The 24,079-nt window shown below is 44.0% G+C and overlaps 1 protein-coding gene across 1 annotated transcript in view; it reads right to left on the minus strand.

Moving 5' to 3' along the window:
- The window catches only part of HIVEP3 (HIVEP zinc finger 3), a 1,670,978-nt gene that overhangs the window by 1,309,263 nt on the left and 337,636 nt on the right, over positions 1-24,079 (minus strand). Inside the window, exon 2 of the mRNA XM_069224892.1 lies at positions 2,736-2,845. The gene's annotated coding sequence lies outside the window, so the exon portion shown is untranslated. The remainder of the gene's footprint in view (positions 1-2,735; positions 2,846-24,079) is intronic.

Below are 24,079 nucleotides of genomic sequence, written 5' to 3' on the forward strand. Positions count from 1 at the left end.
TTTCTGCACCCCTTGTGGGCAGATCGGCCAATTTTTGTTAGGCCAATCTGCCCCCAAGGGGGGCAGAAACCACTAGGCACCGGGGATTTTATTTTGCACCAATTTCACGCAAGAGGACCGACCCCTTAGGCAAGGATGACTCCGGGGGTGGGGGGCAAATTTATTTCATGCCATTTCTGCCACCCCTGTGGGGCAGAAAGTCTACTAGATGCCAGGGAATTAAAAAAAAATAGTGGGGTGGTGGCAACCAACCAGTATGGGCCTGGTTATGCCCCACCCCAACTGAAGGGGTAACAGTCTTTCAGCTCTCCCCCGCACACTAAAAAATCTTATCCCATGGCAAGCAAGAGGACATTTGATTATTTTGGGTTTTGGTTTTACATTTGGGCCATGAGAGCTTGGCTAACTCTCAAAATCGTCCCACTTGGAATGGTGAGGGTTGCACTTTATGGACTTTGGGACACTGCCATGTAGAAAACTCCACAAGACCCATACACATCTGATAACTAAATTTCTGGATGATTCCAGGGTGGTGTGTTTCACATGCACCCCACACCATTTTCTTACCCTCAATGCCCTGCAAACCTCCAACTTTGCTGGAAATCACACATTTTTCCCACATTTTTGCGATGAAACCTTCCGGAATCTGCAGGAATCCACAAAATTCCTACCACCCAGCCTTGTCTCATCTATACTGATAAAAATTCTGCTGCACTTGTCAGCCTAAAAATGTTTTTTTTTTTTCAAACTGCCCTTTTGGACCCGCTTTGGTTCCTCCTCAATTTTGACATGTTTTTGGTTCTTCCCTGTCACAAGCACTTGGCCCACCTACACAAATGAGATATCATTTTTACCGGGAGGCTGAGGTGAACATTGGGTGGTATGAAATGTGTCCCTGTGGGTGATCCCACACAGAAATGTGGGAAAAATGTGATTTTGTAGCTAAATTTGAGGTTTGCTGAGGATTCTGGGTAAGAAAACATTGGGGGATCCACGCAAGTCACACCTTCCTGGACTCCCTCTGGTGTCTAGTTTTCTGAAATGTCTGGGTTTGGTAGGTTTCCCTAGATGGCTGCTGAGCCCAGGACCAAAAACGCAGGTGCACCCTTTCCCCGGCAAAAACAGGTAGTTTTGTATTTGATAATTTTGATGTGTCCAGATAGTGTTTTGGGGCATTTCCTTTCGCGGCAGTAGGCCTACCCACAAAAGTGCATTACCATTTTTGCCGGGAGACTTGGGGGAACACTGGGTGGAAGGGAATTTGTGGCTCCTCTCAGATTCCAGAACCTTCTGTCACCGAAATGAGGAAAAAGGTTTTTTTGGCCAAATTTTGAGGTTTGCAACCTGGTCAGAGCCCCACAAGTCACCCCATCTTAGATTCCCCCTAGGTGTCTAGTTTTCAAAAATGCGCAGGTTTGCTAGGTTTCCCTAGGTGCCGGCTGAGCTAGAGGCGAAATCTACAGCTAGGCACTTTGCAAAGAACATGTCAGTTTTCAATGTAAAAATTTGATGTGTCCATTTTGTGTTTCCTGTCGCGAGCATTAGGCCTACCCACGCAAGTGAGGTACCATTTTTATCGGGAGACTTGGGGGAACACAGAATAGCAAAACAAATGTTATTGCCCCTTGTCTTTCTCTAAATTTTTGCCTTCCAAATGTAAGACTGTGTGTAAAAAAGATGTCTATTTGAGAAATCCCCTGTAATTTACATGCTAATATGGGAATTCAGAAATGTGCAAATAACCACTGCTTCTCAACACCTTATCTTGTGGCCATTTTGGAAATACAAAGGTTTTCTTGATACCTATTTTTTACTTTTTATATTTCAGCAAATGAATTGCTGTATACCTGGTATAGAATGAAAACCAATTGCAAGGAGCAGCTCATTTATTGGCTCTGGGTAACTAGGCCTCTTGATGAACCTACAAGCCCTATATATCCCCGCAACCAGAAGAGTCCAGCAGACATAACAGTATATTGCTTTAAAAAATCTGACATAGCAGAAAAAAAGTTACAGAGTAAAACGTGTAGAAAAATTGCTGTTTTTTTTATCTAAATTTCAATATTCTTTTATTTCAGCTGTTATTTTCTGTAGGAAACTCTTGTAGGATCTACACAAATGACCCCTTGCTGAATTCAGAATTATTTCTACTTTTCAGAAATGGTTAGCTTTCTGGGATCCAGCATTGGTTTCTCACCCGTTTCTGTCACTAACTGGAAGGAGGCTGAAAGCACAAAAAATAGTAAAAATGGGGTATGTCCCAGTAAAATGTCAAAATTGTGTTGAAAAATGAGGTTTTCTAATTCAAGTATGCCTGTTCCTGAAAGCTAGGAAGATGGTGATTGTACCACCACAAACCCTTTGTTGATGCCATTTTCAGGGAAAAAACCATAAGCCTTCTTCTGCAGCCCTTTTTTTTAAAAAAACAAACGAACTTTTCGCTGTATTTTGGCTAATTTCTTGGTCTCCTTCAGGGGAACGCACAAAGTCTGGGTACCTCTAGAATCCCTAGGATGTTGGGAAAAAAGGACGCAAATTTAGCATGGGTAGCTTATGTGGAGAAAAAGTTATGAGGGCCTAAGCACGACCTGCCCCAAATAGCCAAAAAAGGCTCGGCACAGGAGGGGAAAAGGCCTGACAGCGAAGGGGATAAGCTACATTTTGGAGATCCTTTTTGAGGCAAAGCTGTATATCAAGATCACAAACTTCAGGAAGAAACAAAACAAACAACTCACAGAGGACGCTAAAAAGTGAGGTCATTCCACCTTGCCTTCCACAAAGGAACGTTGAATCTTCAGTGGCACAGAAAACAGGATTCATGGGACGCCAATTACTCGTTCCGTGGCTGAAAATTAAAAAAGGCAGAGTTTTGAAGGCGAGCTTCCACGGTTGACTGAATACACCTCAAGCATTAAGGCGTGTTACTTCGATATGGCTCATTACCAAGTGTTTGAAAAAAAAAATTGCCCTATTGTAAGAAGTGTGAATGAGTGCTCTGAAGAGCATCAAGACATACAGCAACACATCTCGGGTGGCAAAACAAGCATTTTTTTAAATGATGTTGTACAATTAATTTTTATTTTCTCTCTTAAAGTTTCATTTGAAATGTATTCTGGCAAGGCAAATTGTGATTTCACTTTGGCAAATCTTACTTCAAATGATGTCAGCGTATTGGGCACATTTGTGGTACAGAATTACACAACTGCAGCCAACGGCAGTCTAACAAAATATTTTGTTTTTCATTGTTATTCTTGTGGATCTTCAGGAGCTCAGAACACAGTTCTGTGGCATGAATTCTTGAATTCCATGCCAACGAATGGTACAATTATGTGGCAGATTTAGCAAAAGTGACTGGTGAACTATCAGTTATGTTACATAAGATAGTCCTGCACAGACCCCATGGGCTTTTTTTGTTTTATATATAAAAAACCTTTGTACAATATGAAAGAGTATCTATGTAAAACAAAGAATACTGGCAGGTGTCAGAGTACAGCAAGTATGTGTATATATATATAGCAGGATATTTCTGCTGAATTAGAAGGTGCCTGGAACAGAGTCGTCATGAAATTCCTTGCGCCCGTATGAACTCAAATTGCGACCTATATTTGTTAACATTTTTGAGAGCGGAAAGTATGTTATGTATCTGCTGAGCTTGTATAAAGTTGAGCTCATTTCGGCACAAAAACACTTCCACAAGTCCCGATACCATACAGATTACTCAATACAACAATCACCACAATATTACTCCTTGTTGACACTTTCTGCCTAAAGCATAAACTTAAGGGATGCTTTGTTAATAAGTTAACACTCCTTCCCGCTTATCTTGTTCTGTGCTTCTTTCTTTCTTTTACATGTACAGCTCACAGATGACTCCTTCTCAAATTGGTCCTCCTATTTCTCATCTCAGCCTCTCAATTGACAGCCCATGATGTTAGTCTTTGGTCACCACACTTGAACAATTGGATTAAGAACTGGATCACAATAGAAATACCCAGAACTGAAAAAATGTGATGTCTGTCTTGGCATGTAGCCTCCTTGAAGCCTTGTCTAGAGACTTCCCTTACTCATACACTTTTTTGTTTTTTTCGGCAGATCCGCGAGGTCTGACAAAATTATTTTTTTTTAAACGTACTTTTGTCTAATGGAAGCTTTGAGTCATCATAAGGAAGCACACAGGGTTAATATACCTGCTGCAAAGAACGTGTACTAAGCAGATCAGAGTGCATATCATATAAAAATGATGCAGCTGATCGAGTTCGCGCTCTGAGCAGTGTGAACGCCATGGCAGCTGAAATAATTCACACTTGTTTAGTGGAAACTTGGAGTCTTCATAAGGTAGCACACAGGGTTAATCTGCCTGCACCAAAGAATGTGTACTAGGCATATCACAAAGTGCATGTAATGTAAAAATGTCAAAATAACTCTGGCAATTTATGGTCTTTCTGGAGAGAGAACATACTTTTCTCTAGTGGAAGCTTGGAGTCATCATAAGGTAGCGCACAGGGTTAATATACCTGCTGCAAAGAACGTGTACTAAGCAGATCAGAGTGCATATCATATAAAAATGATGCAGCTGATCGAGTTCGCGCTCTGAGCAGTGTGAACGCCATGGCAGCTGAAATAATTCACACTTGTTTAGTGGAAACTTGGAGTCTTCATAAGGTAGCACACAGGGTTAATCTGCCTGCAACAAAGAATGTGTACTAGACATATCACAAAGTGCATGTAATGTCAAAATGTCAAAATAACTCTGGCAATTTATGGTCTTTCTGGAGAGAGAACATACTTTTCACTAGTGGAAGCTTGGAGTCATCATAAGGTAGCGCACAGGGTTAATGTGCCTGCAACAAAGAACCTGTACTAGGTGAATCACAAAGTCCATTTAATGTAAAAATGTGAAAATAACTCTGTCAATTCACGTGCTTTCTGGAGAGAGAATGTACTTTTGTCTAGTGGAAGCCTGGAGTCATCATAAAGTAATGCACAGGGTCAATATGCCTGCTGCAAAGAACGTGCACTTAGCAGATCAGAGTGCATATAACTTTAAAACAATACCGCCAATCCAGTACGCGCTCTGAGCACTGTGAGCGCCACGGCAGACACGAAGCGCAGACAAAAGAAAAAAAGTAGTTCTTTGACACTGAAGTATATTGGCAATGGTGCAATTATCCCTGTAACATGGTTGGTGTCCAAGGCAGTAACCAAACTGCCCTGAGGCGGGACAAACATAAAGCATTTACCAATGACGTCAAGTGATTTTTGAAAGGCAAGTCCACAAACGAATGAACGTGATGGGTGTAAGGTGGGCATGGTTAAAAGCCCACACTACTTGCAAAATGTCAAAGGGCTGGCGTGTTTGACCTAAAAAGGTCTCTTTCTGTAACAAGAGCTACCTTTCTGCCTAATTTGGAATAAATCCATCCAGTGGTTTTGGCTCTATCGCTGTTCAAAATTTCCAATGGGAATTAACATTAAAAACGCCCTTATTTCGATCCCCCTTTATCTTGGCTCCCACTTGACAGATCACCCCTGCCAAATTTTTGGGGAAAATTTTGTAAAGATTCATCAAGCGGCACCCAAGATATAGGCAAGTAAAAAACAGCTTTTTCTATAGAAACCAGGTCCTAACTATGACAACCTAGTAGAGACCGCCACTAGGTTTTTTATATATATATATATATATATATATATATATATATATATATATATATACACTCACTGAAGAAACCAAAGGTTACAAGGAAGTTATAGTTAGGTTCATGTTTACCCACACAAAACCATAGAAATTCAGCAGTTCTACTTAAACTTATACTTATGTTAAGAAGCTATAACACGTCACCTAAAGTTACTTAACGGCATAAGTTATAGTTTCTTCAAATAATTACCATATGTTAATATAACCACCGCTGCACACGCCCACCTTGTGGCTATGCCCTGTATCCAATGCAGCCTCCCACATACACTCAACACCACACTGCACAGCATGGGTTTGGTGCGTGAGGGTTTCTTTTTAATGTTTATAGGATCCACTGATCCATTGCAATTTTACATTGAGGGTTGCACTGTGCACTGTGGTGGATCTGCAAATTCACCCCAAAAATATTTAGGAGCAGTTTTTGCCACAGACTGCTCGATGTGTTCTATGGGGTCAGGATACCTGTATTCTGACACATTATGAGTTTTTACAAGTTATTTTCCCCTCCCCCAGGCCAAGCAACAAAGAAAAGGACAGCTGCAACTTTCTTGTGAGTTTGTGGCCAGCCAATCAGGGCTTTGCTTTTTACCCAGATCTGCAGATCCCCTGCAGGCGGATCCACAGTGGAGCCACGTCCTTTTATATACATATGTTGCTTCTTTTAATAATTCTGAAACAAGCAGAACAGATTTACACAAAATAACAAAAATCGATCTTTCTGAACCAAGATCTAGCTTTCTGCCAAATTTGTTGTAAATTTGTTCAGTGGTTCGGGCTATAGTCATGTTCAAAATCCCTATGGAAAATTGCATAGCCTCTGCTTGACGAACCACTCTGAAACATTTAAGACAGCAGCTGAACTGACTGGTGTACTAGTTTTTAAAATTTCCTGAAGATTCCTCAAACAGCAGCAAAATTCTTAGCAAAACAAAAATGCCAGTCTGTGGAATTTAGGTCCTAACTATAACTACCTACTGGCTATACATATATATTGACTTAAAACAACTAAGGCTACAGGACGTTATAGTTAGGCTCGCATGTTAAATGTACAAAGCAATAGAAATTCGCCTGCTATAGTAATTATGACTTGTGACCTAAGATAACTATAACTCGCGCCCCCGCCATGCAGTTTTTTAGGAATAACTTTACAGCAAATGTGACAGTAATATTATCAATGATGTTATAAAACATGTCATGAGCACTGTAATATCTGGGGTAATGAGCAGTGCATGGTGAGGGTGCGAGTTATAGTTACCTTGGGGCACGAGGAGTTGGTGGTGGTGGTCCCCGGACACCACCTTACTTGAAATAACTAACTATAACAGGTGAATTTCTATGGTTTTGTACGTTTAAAATGTAAGCCTAACTATACCATCCCTGTAACCTTTGTTTTTAAGTGAATTTCTACTGCTTTTGTTCTAGTTCTATCTCCTAACTATAACGTCCCTGTAACCTTTGATTTTTTTTCAGTGAAGTTCTGTTTTTTACAGGCTACAGGAGACTAGGAATTTCTAGATTGCATGGATATGAGAATGAGAGATTGTGATCTATGCATTGAGTTTTAGGCAATTTGCAGAAAAACAATAAAGGAGATTAAGGCACACTGGCATTTGACCTAGAGCCGGCTAGGCTAGACCTAGTGACGAGGCATGCAGAGGCTGGAGGTAGCAAGGGGGGGGGTCATCATTCAAAATTAAAAAAGAGAGGGAACCATTGAAAGTTTTATTTAAGATCAGATTATCATAGAAGGTTTTAAAATATAGTGAGAGGAGGCTTTTTTTGGACAGGATGTAATCTAAGGACGTGAAACTAAAGAACAAAAAACAACAACCACAGAGGAAAAAATCCCTACAGCATGTTACTATTTGCACCATCACACATTCATCTTGAATGCATGCTCAGATTTTCACTCAAGAATATAAAATTGTGATATGCACAATAACTTAAAAGTCTTCACTAAATGGTGGCATTTGCCTTGTCACTGAGTAATACTAGTGAGCATTCAGACTTGCCACATCACTCAGTAACGCCTACTGCATGCTTATATTTGTACCACCAATCATGAATCCTCAGTGAATATCCAGATTCGCACCATTCGCAATAATCAGGGGTGCTTATTAATTTCACTGAAAATCTTGAACTTGGGCCTACAAATGCCTCATCATCCACTAATATTTTGTGCATGATCAGATTTCCCCCATTGCTCAGTGATCCTTTGAGCATGTTCACATTTGCCTCATCACTTATTAATCATCGGCACATTTTCATATTTGCCCCATCCTCAGTGATCCAAACGACATATTCAGATTTGGATTTCTCGCAATAACTCCATGAGCCAATAACACTGCCTTAATTCTAACCTTCGGCGCCAGCAAGTGAAAATGTGCTGGTCTGATGTGATCTTGGAGATGGATATACTAAAATGCTTTGTGCTTTGTAATTCAGGTAGCAGTTGGAATGTGTCCCTGTATGAACTACCAGTTTCCAAGGAGAGTAGTATTTGAAAGTTACGGATAATTTGAAAAATACAAATAAGGCCCTGCGCACTCCACCCACAGAGCCAGTTATCCGTCTGGCTTACAAATTACAGTAAAGGTTTGTGGGGAGGTACAAATAACTAAAAAAAAATCATAACAATAAATAAAAAACAAAAACCATGTCAAATAGGTTCTGAATCATTTACTAATATTGTCGGTGTTCTTCTGTATCATATACCAAATTTAACATTTTAATATACATCAACTGATATTGTCCATGTTTTAGGCACCATACATCCATTTCAACATAATACTGTGCATCATCTGACATATACGGAGCGCCAATAAATGGGTAGAGCTTCCCACTGATAGTGTTCATGTTCAAAGAATACAAAACAACTTGATACATTATGATCACAATAACTATCCTGCAAATACCAACACATGTTTCACGGATATTTTTCTACTTCCTTCAGGGAAGCAGGAAACACAATCATGAGCTATAATGATTTACTATTCAATAAATGAAAAGGTCTTATGTACACTATGGCCCTCATTATGACATTGGCAGTAAATCCCGCTTACCGCCACACTGATGGCCCCCAACATAGGCGTCAGAATGGACACCCATATACAAACCAACACCACGTTCGCCAAAACTAAAAACAGACACCTGACACTCATACACACACCACACCCACACACCCACAATACCCACAACTCCTTATGAACACCAATTGCTACCAGGAGACTGAGAAGAAGAGCACAGAGGCAATTAGACACACTCACCACTCACACCCATACATCCCTCACGCACTCTACATCACACTCCCCACCACATTACTCAACACACTCTCCCCAACACACACCATACAACACCCATGGCACCACAAAGGCACCCCGTTTCACTGAGGAGGAGTTAAGGGCCATGGTGGAGGGAATAATCAGGGTAGAGCGACAGCTGTTTGGAGCACAGGTACAGCAGATATCCATTGCAAGGAAGATGGAGCTATGGCGGAGAATCGTGGACAGGGTGAACACTGTGGGACAGCACCCAAGAACAAGGGACGACATCAGGAAGAGGTGGAACGACATTCGGGAGAAGGTATGTTCCACTGCAGCAAGGCACCAGCTCGCCATACAGAGGACTGGTGGTGGACCCCCCACCTCCTATCCCACAGCTCACAGCAAGGGAGGAGCAAGTCTTGGCATTACTGCATCCTGAGGGACTCGCTGGAGTAGCTAGAGGACTGGACACTGGTAAGTCAACATTTAACGCTCATCACCCCCCCATACCTGCATGCCATCACACCCCCTCACCCTCACTCCCATCACTCCATTACATCCCACACACTGCACCTACACATTTGACTAATCCCAATGCCAAATCATGCATGCCATACCAATGCACAGACAGCTCTCCCAGCCCTGTATGGACACCCATCACTAAAGCATGCACAGCATAGGGAAACTAACATTCCCACAATACATCTCCATACACAAGCAAAAGCTGGTAGGGCAACACCAACGATATAGGGGAAGCCAGAGATGTACAATATGTCATACACAGCATAATACATCATTAACATCCCCACAGGTACCTCACCTAATGTCAGTGAAGAGGAGGTGCCACCACTATCCAGTCCCCACTGCAGAAGATGCTTCCAGTGATGACAGTAATTCTGGACTTCAAGATCTGGAGGACCTACCTGGCCCATCAGGGACCACTGGACAGCCGGTCACCCAAGCACAATCACAGTCCACCACAGAGCCTCCCCCATCAGGATCCAACAACACAGCCCCCACCCAGCGTACCCACCCCTCTGTCCCCAGGACACATCAATCAGCAGTGTGCCCACCTGTACAGGGACCCAGGCCACACCTCGCCCTCAAGACAATCAGGGACCTGAGGTCAGTGGCAGTGGGCACACAGTTCAGGGGACAGAGGCACAGGCCAACAGGGAAACTGGGAGGACTGCTGTGCGCCAGGGGGAGGACAGGAACAGGGAACTGACTATCCAGGAGGCACTCTCCAAGATCCTGGGAGCCTACCAACATTTCCAGGATAGGATGGGCCAGATCCTTGACAATTTGCAGGAGAACAGGGAGGGACAGTATCAGGGGATCAGGGAGGACTTGCAGGCCATAAACACCACCCTGATCTCCATTGCAGGGGTGCTTTCAGACATGGCCAACATTATGAGGGAGGCAACAGCACACCAGCGGGCCCCTACCACTAGCCAGTCAATTGAAGAGCCCTCCAATTCTGCTAGTGGCCAGGAGGCCCCGCCACAGGACCCACAGGCCACCAGCATCACTCGCCCTGCAGAAGGTGAACCACCCCGCAAACGTTCCCCGAGACCCAGACAGAAGCCAGAACCAATTGCCAAGACCACCGTCAGGAAATTAGATTCTCCTGATTATCCCCCTTGTATCCCACACTGTTACTGTGTCCACCTTGAACTACCTTTGCTCCCCTTCCTATGGACACTTGGACACTGCACCTGTGCTACAAACAGACCTGAACAATACCCTGGACTTTCCTCCATCATCACCCTATTCCATTGCACTTTCCCCTCAAATTGTTAGCACTACAATAAACACCCTTGAACACAAATAAAATACCTGTATGTCAGTGTATTAATGAAACAGTTATATCCGTTGCAAATGAACTGTACAGTGTGAGAGCATATAAATAATGACCTGTAGCTGGCTGTAGTCACTACACCAGTACACAGATGTCATTGCAGTAACATCTGTAAAATGAGAATCCATAGGCAACATTAAGTAGAGGTAAAAATTGGGTAATGCCATCATGCCACAACCACACAGAATACACCAATAGTCATTGAAATGTGAAGTTGCACTGACTCACCTGTGTGTCATTGGAAGTACTGACGAATAACTGTGGTTCTGTTGTCCTCATCCTTATCTTCAGCCTCTTCACCCTCACTGTCATCAGGGTCTACTGTAGCCACAGGGGCATCTCCAGACTCCTCCTCCTGCAGAAAAGGTAAATGGCGTCTGAGGGCCAGGCTGTGCAACATGCAGCATGCCATGACTATCTGGCAGACCTTCTCGGGTGAGTAGTACAGGGATCCACCTGTCAGATGGAGGCACCTGAACCTGGCCTTCAGGAGGCCAAAGGTTCTCTCGATGATCCTCCTGGTTCGACCATGTGCCTCATTATAACGTTCTTCAGCTCTTGTCCTGGCATTCCTCACAGGGGTCAGCAGCCACAATAGGTTTGGGTAGCCAGAGTCACCTGCAGGTATTGAGGGACAACATTTAGCCACACACCATCCAATGAGGTTAACATCAGAGGCATACACTAACGTACACTGGGTGGGGACCAAGGCTCACCTATAAGCCACACCCTGTGCCTCTGTAGTTGGGACATCACATTTGGGATGCTGCTATTCCTCAGGACAAAGGCATCATGCACCAACATAGAATTAGCATTGATGTGGGAGATGTACTGGTCTGCCAGGCACACCATCTGCACATTCATGGAGTGGAAACTCTTATGATTCCTGTACACCTGTTCATTCTGGCGGGGGGGACAAACACAATATGTGTGCCATCATTTGTCCCAATATTGGGGGATATGTCCCACTGCATCGATTCCGGCCTTCACAGTGGCCAAATCTTCCACCTGAGGGAAAGCTTTATAACTGCACATGTGTTTTACCAGGGCAGACAACACTCTTGCCAGCACGATTGAGAACATTGACTGTGACATTCCTGCTGCCAAGCCCACTGTCACTTGGAAAGAACCTGTCGCCAGGAAATGGAGCACTGATAGCACTTGCACAAGAGGGGGGATCCCAGTCGGATGACAGATAGATGAGATCGGTCAGGTTCCAACTGGGCACACAGCTCTGTGATTGTGGCCCTGTCCAGTCTATAGATGAGGATAATGTGCCTGTCCTCCAGTGTAGCTAAGTCCACCATGGGTCTGTACATGGGGTTTTGTCTCCACCTCCTATTCATCCGTAGCGGTAGGTATCTAAGGGACACAGAGTGAGTAGGCTGTCACAATTTGAACAACTAAACCACAACAGCAGTCCACATGGTGCATCTATGTATTTGGACAGTGTAAATGTCAAAGTATGTGCCTATTTAACCTGTGATGCAGTAACTGTCGATAGGACTGTCCCCCCCCCGAAATGGCGACCGCCTGTCCTGTATGGAGATATGGAGAGACAGGTGGAAGTGAGGTAATTCTGCCGACATTGGGCGTCGTGGAGGTAGGCGGTCTTGCACCGCCATGCAATTCCTCATTGGATAATATTGCGCCCTATGGAGTACAGTGGCCAATGGGGATGTACGCCAGCGGTGACGGTGTACACCGCTGTGGATGAGACCAACATTTTCTAACTCAATCCTCACTTGTTTCCAAGCCTTCAACAGGATAAGACCTACACTGCATGTGCTGCTGTGACCTGTGTCTGGAACCTACCATGGCCCATGTGACCGGGGAAAGGGCCCCAGCCTTCACTTCGGAGGAGTTAGAGTGACTGGTGTATGGGGTCCTACCCCAGTACGAACAGCTGTATGGACCTCCAGACCAACAGGTGAGTACACTTTGGGCACAATGCATGTGGCATGGATGCATGAAGATGTGTGTGAAGGCATCGTGTAAGGGTGGGGGGGATTGTCTGCTGGCAGAGTACATGTTGTAGGCTGGCCTATGTGTGTGCCAATGGTGATGGAATCGGGTATGATGGGCCATGTGTATGACAGGCTGGACTGTTAATTTAATGTAGTTCTCCTGAATGTATTACCTCTGCAGGTCAGCGCCCATCAAAAGAAGGGATTATGGCGTGCCATCGCCAAGGAAGTGCGGACCCTGGGGGTCTATGGCAGGTGGAGCACCCACTGTCGAAAACGGTGGAAGGACCTGAGACGCTGGGCACGGAAGACCGTGGAGGCCCAGCTGGGGATGGCCTCCCAACGAGGAATGGGTGCCTGTTGGAACCTGACCCCCCGATGGCCCACATACTGACGGTGGCCTACCCTGAGCTGGATGGGCGCTTGAGGGAATCACAGCAGCCACAATGGGGTGAGTACAGTGGGTATTATTACATATTTTGTACATCCCACGCCGCGACCACATCTCAGCCCACCTCAGAGACCTACACTGACTTGCCGTCACCAAGAGGATCACCTTCAAACTCCTCATCCACACCCACAAAGCTCTTCACAACATGGGCCCGACCTACCTCAACGACCGACTCACCTTCCACACTCCCACCCACCAACTCTGCTCTGCCAACCTTGCCCTCGCCGCTGTCCCTCACATCCATCGAACTACAGCCGGTGGGAGAGCATATCCTTCTCCCACCTCGCCACCAAGATGTGAAACACCCTCCCCGCCCGCCTATGACAGACCCAGGACCTCCTGACCTTCAGGAAATGCCTCAAGACCTGGTTATTCGAGCAGTAGCAGTCCTTCCCAACACCCCTTCAACGCCTTGGGACCCGAGCGGGTGAGTAGCACGATTTACAAATGATTAATTGATTGATTGATATTTGGCTGGTGGGGTGCTATCTGGGTGGTGGTTGTGTGTTAGTGGGTGCACCTAATGCCAGGCCAGGCCTTGCAGCATGGGTCATCTCTAGGGTAATGGTTGCATGGCAAATACAGGTAACCTAGCTTGTTAGTAGTCACTTTCAGGCAGGGCATCGTGGGTCCCAGGTGTGCTGAAGTTGGCAGTGTGTGCTCTTCATCTTGCCTTGGTGACTAGCCATATCACTGGTAGTGCAATGTATATTGCTTAGGCCTGTTCCCTGTGTGTGACGGTGATGTGCATGCCAATAGTGGTGTTGGTGCAGTCATTGACCAAGTGTATCCTTTGTCCCCACCTTTCTTGTTTTATCATCCTGCCTTGTGTGCATTAGCATCATCTTGCGGAGGAGCAGGGGCACCGGTGACAGAGGGAGCAGCATCCCACAGGACCCAGAGTCCACAGACGCCAAGGGAACCAGTGGGACGGAGGGCGAAGGGAGCACCGCAGCGGAGACTGGAGGAGACGACACAGACTCAGATACCTCCTCCGATGGGAGCTCCCTGGTGTTGGCGGACACCTCTGTGACCACCCCAGCTACAGGTACATCTGCCACCCCCGTACCAGCTCCGCCCTCCCAGTAGCCCCTCAGTGAGTTGCCCGTGCCCGCTCGCTCAGGAGGGTGGGCGCCTCCATCGCACCAGGCACCTCAGGCCCTGCCCCAGTGAGCCCTGCTGCCCTGAGTGAGGAGGCTATTAACCTCCTGAGATCCATCTCTGTAGGGCAATCAACCATTGTGAATGCCATCCAGGGGCTAGCATCCCAGATGCAGAAATGCAATGCATTCCTGGAGGGCATTTATGTGGATTGGCTGCCCAACAGAGATCGATTCAGGCTCTGGCCTCCTCTCTGATGGCAGCCATTGTCCCTGTTTCTACCGTCCCCCCTCCAACTACCACTTCCCAGTCCCATTGCCCTCAATGCCAACCCATCCCAGGCACACTTACAGATGAGCATGCACACAAGACAACACACAAGAGTGGCACAGGCGAACACAAGCACCACACTTCATCCCACAGGTACTTCACGCAAACACCATTCAGTTGCAGACACAACAACATCCACTGCCTCCACTGTCGCCCCCTCCTCCTCCACCTCCCTCCCAGTCCACACTCACACCTGCATGCACTACATCTACATCCACTACCAGCATCACCACACCAAGCAGAACACACACCTCACTGACAGACACCTCCACAACAGCCATGAACGCGTCCCCTGTATCCTCTCCCACCCTGTCTGTCCTCCCCTCCTAAAGGACACAAACACAAGCATTCACACACCCAACAGCCATCCACCTCACATCAGCATACTGCCCGTGCACCTGCACCCAAGACCAGCAGACATAGACCTCCAACAACCACTCCCTCATCCTCCACTCCCATTACTCCTCCCGCCCCACTGTCCCTAAAAAGCTTTTCCTTTCCCAATTTGACCTCTTCCCTACCCCTCACCCCCCCATCCTGCCCATATGGGCAGGGTACCAAGGACACAGCCCAGCACCTCAGCCAAACAGTCCACGGGGACAGTGGTAGCACCACCTACTCATGGTGGTAAGGATACCACACCTCCATTGCGGAAGGGTAAGGTGCCCGCAACACCAGGGAAGAAGGGGAACAGGCTGCACCACCTGTAAAGAAGGGGAAGAGCCTGCACCACCTGTAAAGAAGGGGAAGGAGCCTGCACCACCTGTAAAGAAGGGGAAGGGGCCTGCACGACCTGGAAAGAAGGGGAAGGAGCCTGCACCACCAGGCAGAGAGGGGAAGAGCCCATGCACCCCTGCCAGGAAGGGTAAGGGATCCACGCCCCATGTACAGGAGGAGACGAAGCACTCTACGCCAGCGGAGGCTGTTAGGCTGATGCCGCCACCACCACCACCAGCTATCACAGGGCCCCCACCGCCTGCTGAGGAAGTGCAGCCGTCAGAGTGCAGAGGCTGCCCAGGAGGCTCCTCCATCCACCACCACAGTGCAGCCATCAGAGAGTGCAGAGGCTGCCTAGGAAGCTCCTCCATCCACCACCACAGTGCAACCATCAGAGAGTGCAGATGCTGCCCAGGAGGCATCTCCATCCACCACCACAGTGCAGCAGTCACCGCCAGTGGACGCCATGTAGGCCACACTCCAGGGGCTGCTGTGCGAGTTGCCCCCTCCAGAAGCAGTGGACAAGTCACTAACCTGAGAGACTGTGGTCTTGCACTCCACAGGACAGAGCAATGTTCATGGTGCCCCCTCCAGAAGCAGTGGGCAAGTCACCCACTCCAGAGACTGTAGCCTTGCACTGCCCTGGCAGAGCAATGGGCACATTGCCCCCTCCAGAAGCAGTGGGCAAGTCACCCACCTGAGAGACTGTGGCCTTGCACTCCCCATGACAGAGCAATGGGCATGTTGTCCCCTCCAGAAGCAGTGGGCAAGTCACCCACTCCAGAGACTGTGGCCTTACACTCCCCAGGACAGATCAATGGGCATGTTGCTCCCTCCAGAAGCAGTGGGCAAGTCACCCACCTGAGATACTGTGGCCTTGCACTCCCCATGACAGAGCAATGGGCATGTTGCCCCCTCCAGAAGCAGTGGGCAAGTCACCCACTCCAGAGACTGTGGCCTTGTACTCCCCAGGACAGAGCAATGGGCATGTTGCCCCCTCCAGAACCAGTGGGCAAGTCACCCACCTGAGATACTGTGGCCTTGCACTCCCCATGACAGAGCAATGGGCATGTTGCCCCCTCCAGAAGCAGTGGGCAAGTCACCCACTCCAGAGACTGTGGCCTTGTACTCCCCAGGACAGAGCAATGGGCATGTTGTCCCCTCCAGAACTAGTGGGCAAGTCACCCACCTGAGAGACTGTGGCCTTGCACTCCCGAGGACAGAGCAATGGGCATGTTGTCCCCTCCAGAAGCAGTGGGCAAGTTACCCACTCCAGAGACTGTGGCCTTGCACTCCCCAGGACAGAGCAATGGGCATGGTGCCCCCTCCAGAACCAGTGGGCAAGTCACCCACCTGAGCGACTATGGCCTTGCACTCCCAGGACAGAGCAATGGGTATGTTGCCCTCTCCAGGGCCAGTGGGGTAGTTCCCGTATTTGGCTGAGGTGCCCCCCTCCATATCCCCCTGAGGTGCCTTCCCACTTGCAAAATGATGCCCCTGCAGTGTTCTCTACAGATGTGTCAGGATACAGGTTGGGCCTTGGACTGTGCCCTGTGGCCTTGTGTGCCCTTATGACTTTGGACTGGGCATTGGCCCTTTTTGTACATCTGTAAATATATTTTGTTTGTGTGGTGGGTTTTGCTATGCTAATACATAGTCAGTACTCCAGCAATCTGGTCGGTTTTTTATTATGCCATGTCGTGTGCCATTGGTTTACGTGTGCAGCTGGTTGTGTGTACGTGTGTGTGTGTTGTGCATGTGTGTGTCACTCTCGTTTTCCTCCCACCCTCCCTTGTGTGTTAGGCGGCTGTACTCACTGTCGTCGTCTTCGTCGGCGTTGGTGTTCCAGGTGGCGCATGACGTAGAAGATCATCGGGAAAACTTGCAGTTCGGGTTCCATGGCGGCTTGGTTCTTCCCTGTGTCTTAAATGGTGAGTCATTTCACTTCTGAGCTCTGTTTCAGCCAGGCTTTTGTTGGTGTTGGTACCGCCCCGGAAAAGGTGGTGGTTTCCTGTGTCTTAATATGGTGGACGGTAATTTGTCTTCCGTCTGGCTGTTGTTGGCTACCGCCATGGTGAATGTTTTTTCTGCCCTGGCGGTTGGTGTGGTACATTGGCTGTCTATGGGAGTTATCACCGCCATGGTCATAATTTGGCGGAAGTTACCTCCAGTCTGTTGGCGGTATTACCGCCACTTTATCACTCACCGCCAGGGTAATAATGAGGGCCTATATAACATATCCAACAGAGATTTAGCTTATCAAATTTTTATGAGTGATTCAAACTACACAGACACACTAATTCTGATAAATATAATCCCTAGGTCTACATACAAATAAGTACAATCCTAATAATATATATGGCGAGTGTACCTAGTTACCAAGATGACAGGAAACTCAACAGCCAAAGTAAACCTTTGGTAGAGACGGAATCTGACTTAAATGAACCAGTAGAGGGAACTTTTGAGTGGATAGTTACACTGTATAATTTACCAAATAATTCTCTTTTCAAAATAATGCTATAATCCTCATACCACATCTGGAGATGTACTGATCATTCAATATACGAAAATGTCAATTTCAATCACAGATATTTATCAATAGATAGGAAACAATAAAGAAACTACAAGAAAAACATCATCCAGCACCATCCTTTCGAGTAGTCAAATGAGATTGCACCTTAAAAAAGACCTTGCTTACCTAGAAAAATAGTAATGCTTGCATCGTCATGGTAACCGTTGCATACTACATTCTTGATACACACATTGTATCCATTAGTTTCCAAATGGACAGAAAAAATAAATATATATATATATTTTCACTGAAAAATCCAAAGACTACAGGGACATTATAGTTAAGTTCTGAATTTACTCGAGGAAAACCATAGGAAGTTGTATAGTTAGAGTTATTTCAAGTAAATATAACTTGTGCCCGAAGGTAACTATGACTCGCGCCCTTGCCATTCACAGTTTTCTCATCAATAATTTTATTGCAAATGCTGCAGAGATTACATCAAAGATGCCATAAAAAGTGTTTTCAATGGTCTAATATGTGGAGTAATTAGCTGTGCATGTCGAAGGTGGGAGTTATAGTTACCTTAGGGTGTTTTTTTCCAGTAAATTTCTATGGTTTTTAATGCAAAGTAATTTTAATTACTATACAGGGTCTGTCGCTGTCAGTGAATCTGTGAGTGGGTGGGTGCGTGAGTATCTTAATGGGTCTGAAAGTTGCACACGGCGAAGAAAAATAATTTTAAACCCATAATTTGACCCGCAAATACCCCTCTATCACACCCCTGGGGTCAGGGTACCTCGACCCTGACCCATTATGCTACTTTTCATTTTGTTTTTCAGACCCAGGGACTGCGTCCCGGGACCTTAAAAAGGGGGATTCAATTTTCTATTCAGGTTGTGGCCAGCCAATTACAGCGCTTCTATTCGTGCACTCATTTGCGAATATTTGCAAATGTTTGCGAATTTAACTAATTTAGATTTTCCTTAATTTCTCATAAAATACTGAACAGATTTACACCAAATATCCAAAAGCATAATCTGCGTACCGAAACCTAAATTTTGGCCAAATTTGGTGTCACTCCGTCCAGCGGTTCGGGCTGTAGTTGTGTTCAAAACTCCTATGGGAATTAACATGGGAAATGCACATTTTGCCCCCCCCCCCTCCTTTTTCTTGGCCCCCACTTGACGGATCACCCTGAAACTTCCTATGAACAACAAGATTCATGGGCACACTTTTTTTTAAAAAAAATTACGTGAAGATTCGTCAAGCCGTGCCAGAGATGTAGATAAGCTTTTTCTATGGAAACATGGCCCTAACTACCTACTGATAACTTAACTGTGTGCTAAATACCTACATGAAAACATATCACACTTTAGATTACCATGTTTCCATCTTAATAACGCTTGACTCGAACTCATGCACACACAATGTCATCACAAATATTACCAGATCTTTCCTCCAAACATTTTTTCATTTCTGTCAGAAATCTATTCTAAACTTAAACACAGTGTTAATTGGCCACACCATCTTTAGAGAGAACAAATTATAAATACCTCGACTTGGGCTTCCACCTCCACGCCAGTAGTTAGACAAATCAAATCTATGCTGCAGAGATTACATCAAAGATGCCATAAAAAGTGTTTTCAATGGTCTAATATGTGGAGTAATTAGCTGTGCATGTCGAAGGTGGGAGTTATAGTTACCTTAGGGTGTTTTTTTCCAGTAAATTTCTATGGTTTTTAATGCAAAGTAATTTTAATTACTATACAGGGTCTGTCGCTGTCAGTGAATCTGTGAGTGGGTGGGTGCGTGAGTATCTTAATGGGTCTGAAAGTTGCACACGGCGAAGAAAAATAATTTTAAACCCATAATTTGACCCGCAAATACCCCTATATCACACCCCTGGGGTCAGGGTACCTCGACCCTGACCCATTATGCTACTTTTCATTTTGTTTTTCAGACCCAGGGACTGCGTCCCGGGACCTTAAAAAGGGGGATTCAATTTTCTATTCAGGTTGTGGCCAGCCAATTACAGCGCTTCTATTCGTGCACTCATTTGCGAATATTTGCAAATATTTGCGAATTTAACTAATTTAGATTTTCCTTAATTTCTCATAAAATACTGAACAGATTTACACCAAATATCCAAAAGCATAATCTGCGTACCGAAACCTAAATTTTGGCCAAATTTGGTGTCACTCCGTCCAGCGGTTCGGGCTGTAGTTGTGTTCAAAACTCCTATGGGAATTAACATGGGAAATGCACATTTTGCCCCCCCCCCTCCTTTTTCTTGGCCCCCACTTGACGGATCACCCTGAAACTTCCTATGAACAACAAGATTCATGGGCACACTTTTTTTTAAAAAAAATTACGTGAAGATTCGTCAAGCCGTGCCAGAGATGTAGATAAGCTTTTTCTATGGAAACATGGCCCTAACTACCTACTGATAACTTAACTGTGTGCTAAATACCTACATGAAAACATATCACACTTTAGATTACCATGTTTCCATCTTAATAACGCTTGACTCGAACTCATGCACACACAATGTCATCACAAATATTACCAGATCTTTCCTCCAAACATTTTTTCATTTCTGTCAGAAATCTATTCTAAACTTAAACACAGTGTTAATTGGCCACACCATCTTTAGAGAGAACAAATTATAAATACCTCGACTTGGGCTTCCACCTCCACGCCAGTAGTTAGACAAATCAAATCTATGCAACCTGGTTTCATGTTTTATTTAGCCTTTTGAAACAAAGTCTGATGTCATTTCCTTTCTTGATTAATTATTTCAATACTGACTATTTTTTTAAAAAGACGAATGAGACGAGGTCATCGTAATTACTAATTAACAGTAGGCAAACTTTCTATACTGAACTTCACAATTCATTACTCCTAAATTTCACATCACTTTAATTAAACCACTGTTGTGAAATTCATCATCAGTTCTAACTCCATAAAACAAAATGTAAATTATTTAAATAGGCATTGACAAAATATTATAGATGCATATAAATAAAGCCCAAAATTAAACAAAGAGAACATCACTCAATAGATATGCAGATTCAAACCCTCCACCTCTCCTTTTGGAGTGTACTGGTATCAACCTCTAGGCTATCCACTCTCCCTTCTGTCTTTCCTCTGAATATGTAATAGTGTTGGCACCACACTAATTAAACCACTGTTGCACTGGTTACCTCCAGTTTCCACAAGGTGTATCAAACATCAATTTGATTAGTATTAATGAACCATAGACAAAGTTCAAAATGAAATGCATTATATCATATCTTATTGATGCAGTTTCGAACCCTTAATCTTCCCCTCTGGAGTATATCAGTAACAACCGTTGAGCTGTTGGCATTCCCTTCCATATATACTCCAAATATATACTACTGATGTAATAGAGTAAGTACTGCCTAACATTATAATATTACTCTTAATACTTAATTGTTCAGCTTGTGCTTCCATTTACCTTAAAGGTGGTTATGCATTAATACACGTGCTAAGATATATTGTGAATAGACCAAAGGGCTGCCAAGCCTTCCTTTCTTCTAATTTATGTGTAAATCTGTTTTAACTGTATCCACAATTAACAATAAAGAATAGAAATCTCAATGTTTTGGAATACCGACTGCGGATACCAGGTTGTTACCAGAAGCAGTCCATCCATAAAAACTATGTAAATAAAATAGTTTAATTTGACATCCCTAAGACACCAAATTTAATCATAAACAAAGTATAAATCATGTGATCATAAAGTTAATTACAATGTTGTAGGAAACTCCTGAGCAATATTCAAACCATACTGAACGCTCGTAGTTTACAAATCCACCAGGCTTCCTTCTACCACATTTGAAGTTCGCGATCTCAATGTCTATGGTATTTGGGTACCTGATCTATATCTAACAAAGCAATTTGACTCATGCTACTATGGCGGTGCCTATCCATAAAGTGCACCTCGGAGGGAGCGGGAGGGAGCTTCCTATTACAGTTACATATGGCACTGAGATGCTCCTTCCACCCTTCTTTCAGTCTTTCAGTGGTTTAATAGCCTATCCAATACATTGAAGAGAACAGATACATATCATCATATAGACACAAAAGGTCATATTACAATTTATTAAATAATCTTGCATAATCTTATTTGGTCATGATTATGAAACATCCACATTTTATCATTTACATGTTTACAACATATGCATTTTCCACATATGTAGCAACCTATAGGTTTATTCCCAAGCCATGTTGCAGTTTTGTCCTGTATCTATCTGTTGGTATCACTGAAACTGAAGATATTCTTTAAAATGTTCATTCTTTTGAAGGTAATAGTGGGACGATCAAAGATGGTACCACTTACTCTCTGTCAATTTTCAAAACATTCCAGTGTTTACACAAGATATTATGTATTTTCTGATACTCCGCAGAGAATTTAGTGATGAACCAAATCTGTCCATTATGAGAATAAATTATCTTGTGATCTTTCTTATTATGATCCTGTAGTAGGCTGGACCTATTGATCTTACCAGCTCTGTCTAATGTGCTGATGGGTATTTTATTAGGGTATCCACATTGTTGAAATCTATTGATGGTGTCCTTTGCCTGTTGATTATAGTTTTCTAATTCACTACAGTTTTGTTTATGTCTTAACGACTCCCCATAATGAATTTTAGACTACTGTTTATAAAGTGTAGAATACTATTACTTGATGATGGTTTTTTAAATGACCTTTTGTGTAAAATATGATCCTTTACAAAAGTTCTAAATCCAAAAATGTAATCTTTCCATCATTACATTCCAAGGAGAGCTCTACATTTACTGAATTAGAGTTCAAAAAGGTATGATATTTGTGTAATTCCACCTAAGTTCCATTCCATATCAAAAGTATATCATCTATGAATCTATACCATACTAATATGCGATTATATCCACAATGCAGCTTTTCATTCCAAGCATGTTCCCACTCATACCAATCAATGAATAGGTTAGCATAAGTAGGAGCAAACGTCGTACCAATGGTGGTGTGGCGCAATTGATGATATGAATTTTTGTGTAACCATAATCAGTCATTTCTAAAATCATTTGTACATGTCTAAAGTAACTGGCAGATTTTGATGAGAAAAGGTTGAAAGCTTCAATTCCATCTTTGTGTGAGTTGACAGTAACAGCCATAGAGACCAAGAGATATGTACTTTACCACTGGATCCCTGACAGCTTACACAACAGGTCCTTCATGTGTCTAATATAAGAGGGTAAGGTGGTTAGCACAGGAGCCAGAAATCAATCAACGTATTCTGACATCCTTTCAGTACATGAACCAAAGACAGAGATAACTGGCCGCACAGTGGAGTTTTACCACCTTTATGTATCTTAGGTAGAAAATAGATAATAGGTAGTGTTAGATTACTAATCACCAGATGTCTGAATTCCTCTTCATCTAAGAATCCTGCACCCAACCATTTGCACAAAAGATTTTGACATTCATGCTGTACATTATTATATGTACTGCAAGAACATGTGGCATTATCAGTACAAACACCCAATTGTCTGTTGGCCTATTTGTCTTAGTAACACAAATTCACAATGACAACATTCTCAACTTTGTCAACTTGCCGGTTTATAAAAGTATGAGCTTCAGGTAAATCAATTATCGATTGTATACATAATACCTTTTCTACTGCAAAATAATAATCCATAATATCCCCTCATTGTGCTTCCTGTAACCCTAAAGATGTGAAAAAATATCTGTGAAACATGTGTTGCCATTTGCAGGATTGTTGCTGTGATTATTATTTATCGAGTTGTATTGTATTTGTTGAACATGAACAACATCAAAGGAAAGCTCTACCGATTTATTGGAGCTATGAATATATCAGATGATGTACAGTAATATGTTAAAGTGGATAAATGGTGCCTAAATCATGGAGAATATCAGTTGATGTATATTAAAATGGTAAATTTGATGTATGATACCGAAGAACACTGACAATATTAGTAAATGATTCAGAACTTGGAATTTATATTTTCATGATTAATTAAAATCTTAGCACAAAGAAGAGAGAAAATAAAAATAACTTAAAATACATAAAAGTTATTCAGACTACTGCAGACTTGAGTCCAAAGATCATCAGGGACTCCAACAGCCTTGCGGAACACATACATAATGTATTACAAGAATC

Source organism: Pleurodeles waltl, chromosome 3_1 (genome assembly GCF_031143425.1).
Source record: "Pleurodeles waltl isolate 20211129_DDA chromosome 3_1, aPleWal1.hap1.20221129, whole genome shotgun sequence".
Classification (NCBI taxonomy): domain Eukaryota; kingdom Metazoa; phylum Chordata; class Amphibia; order Caudata; family Salamandridae; genus Pleurodeles; species Pleurodeles waltl.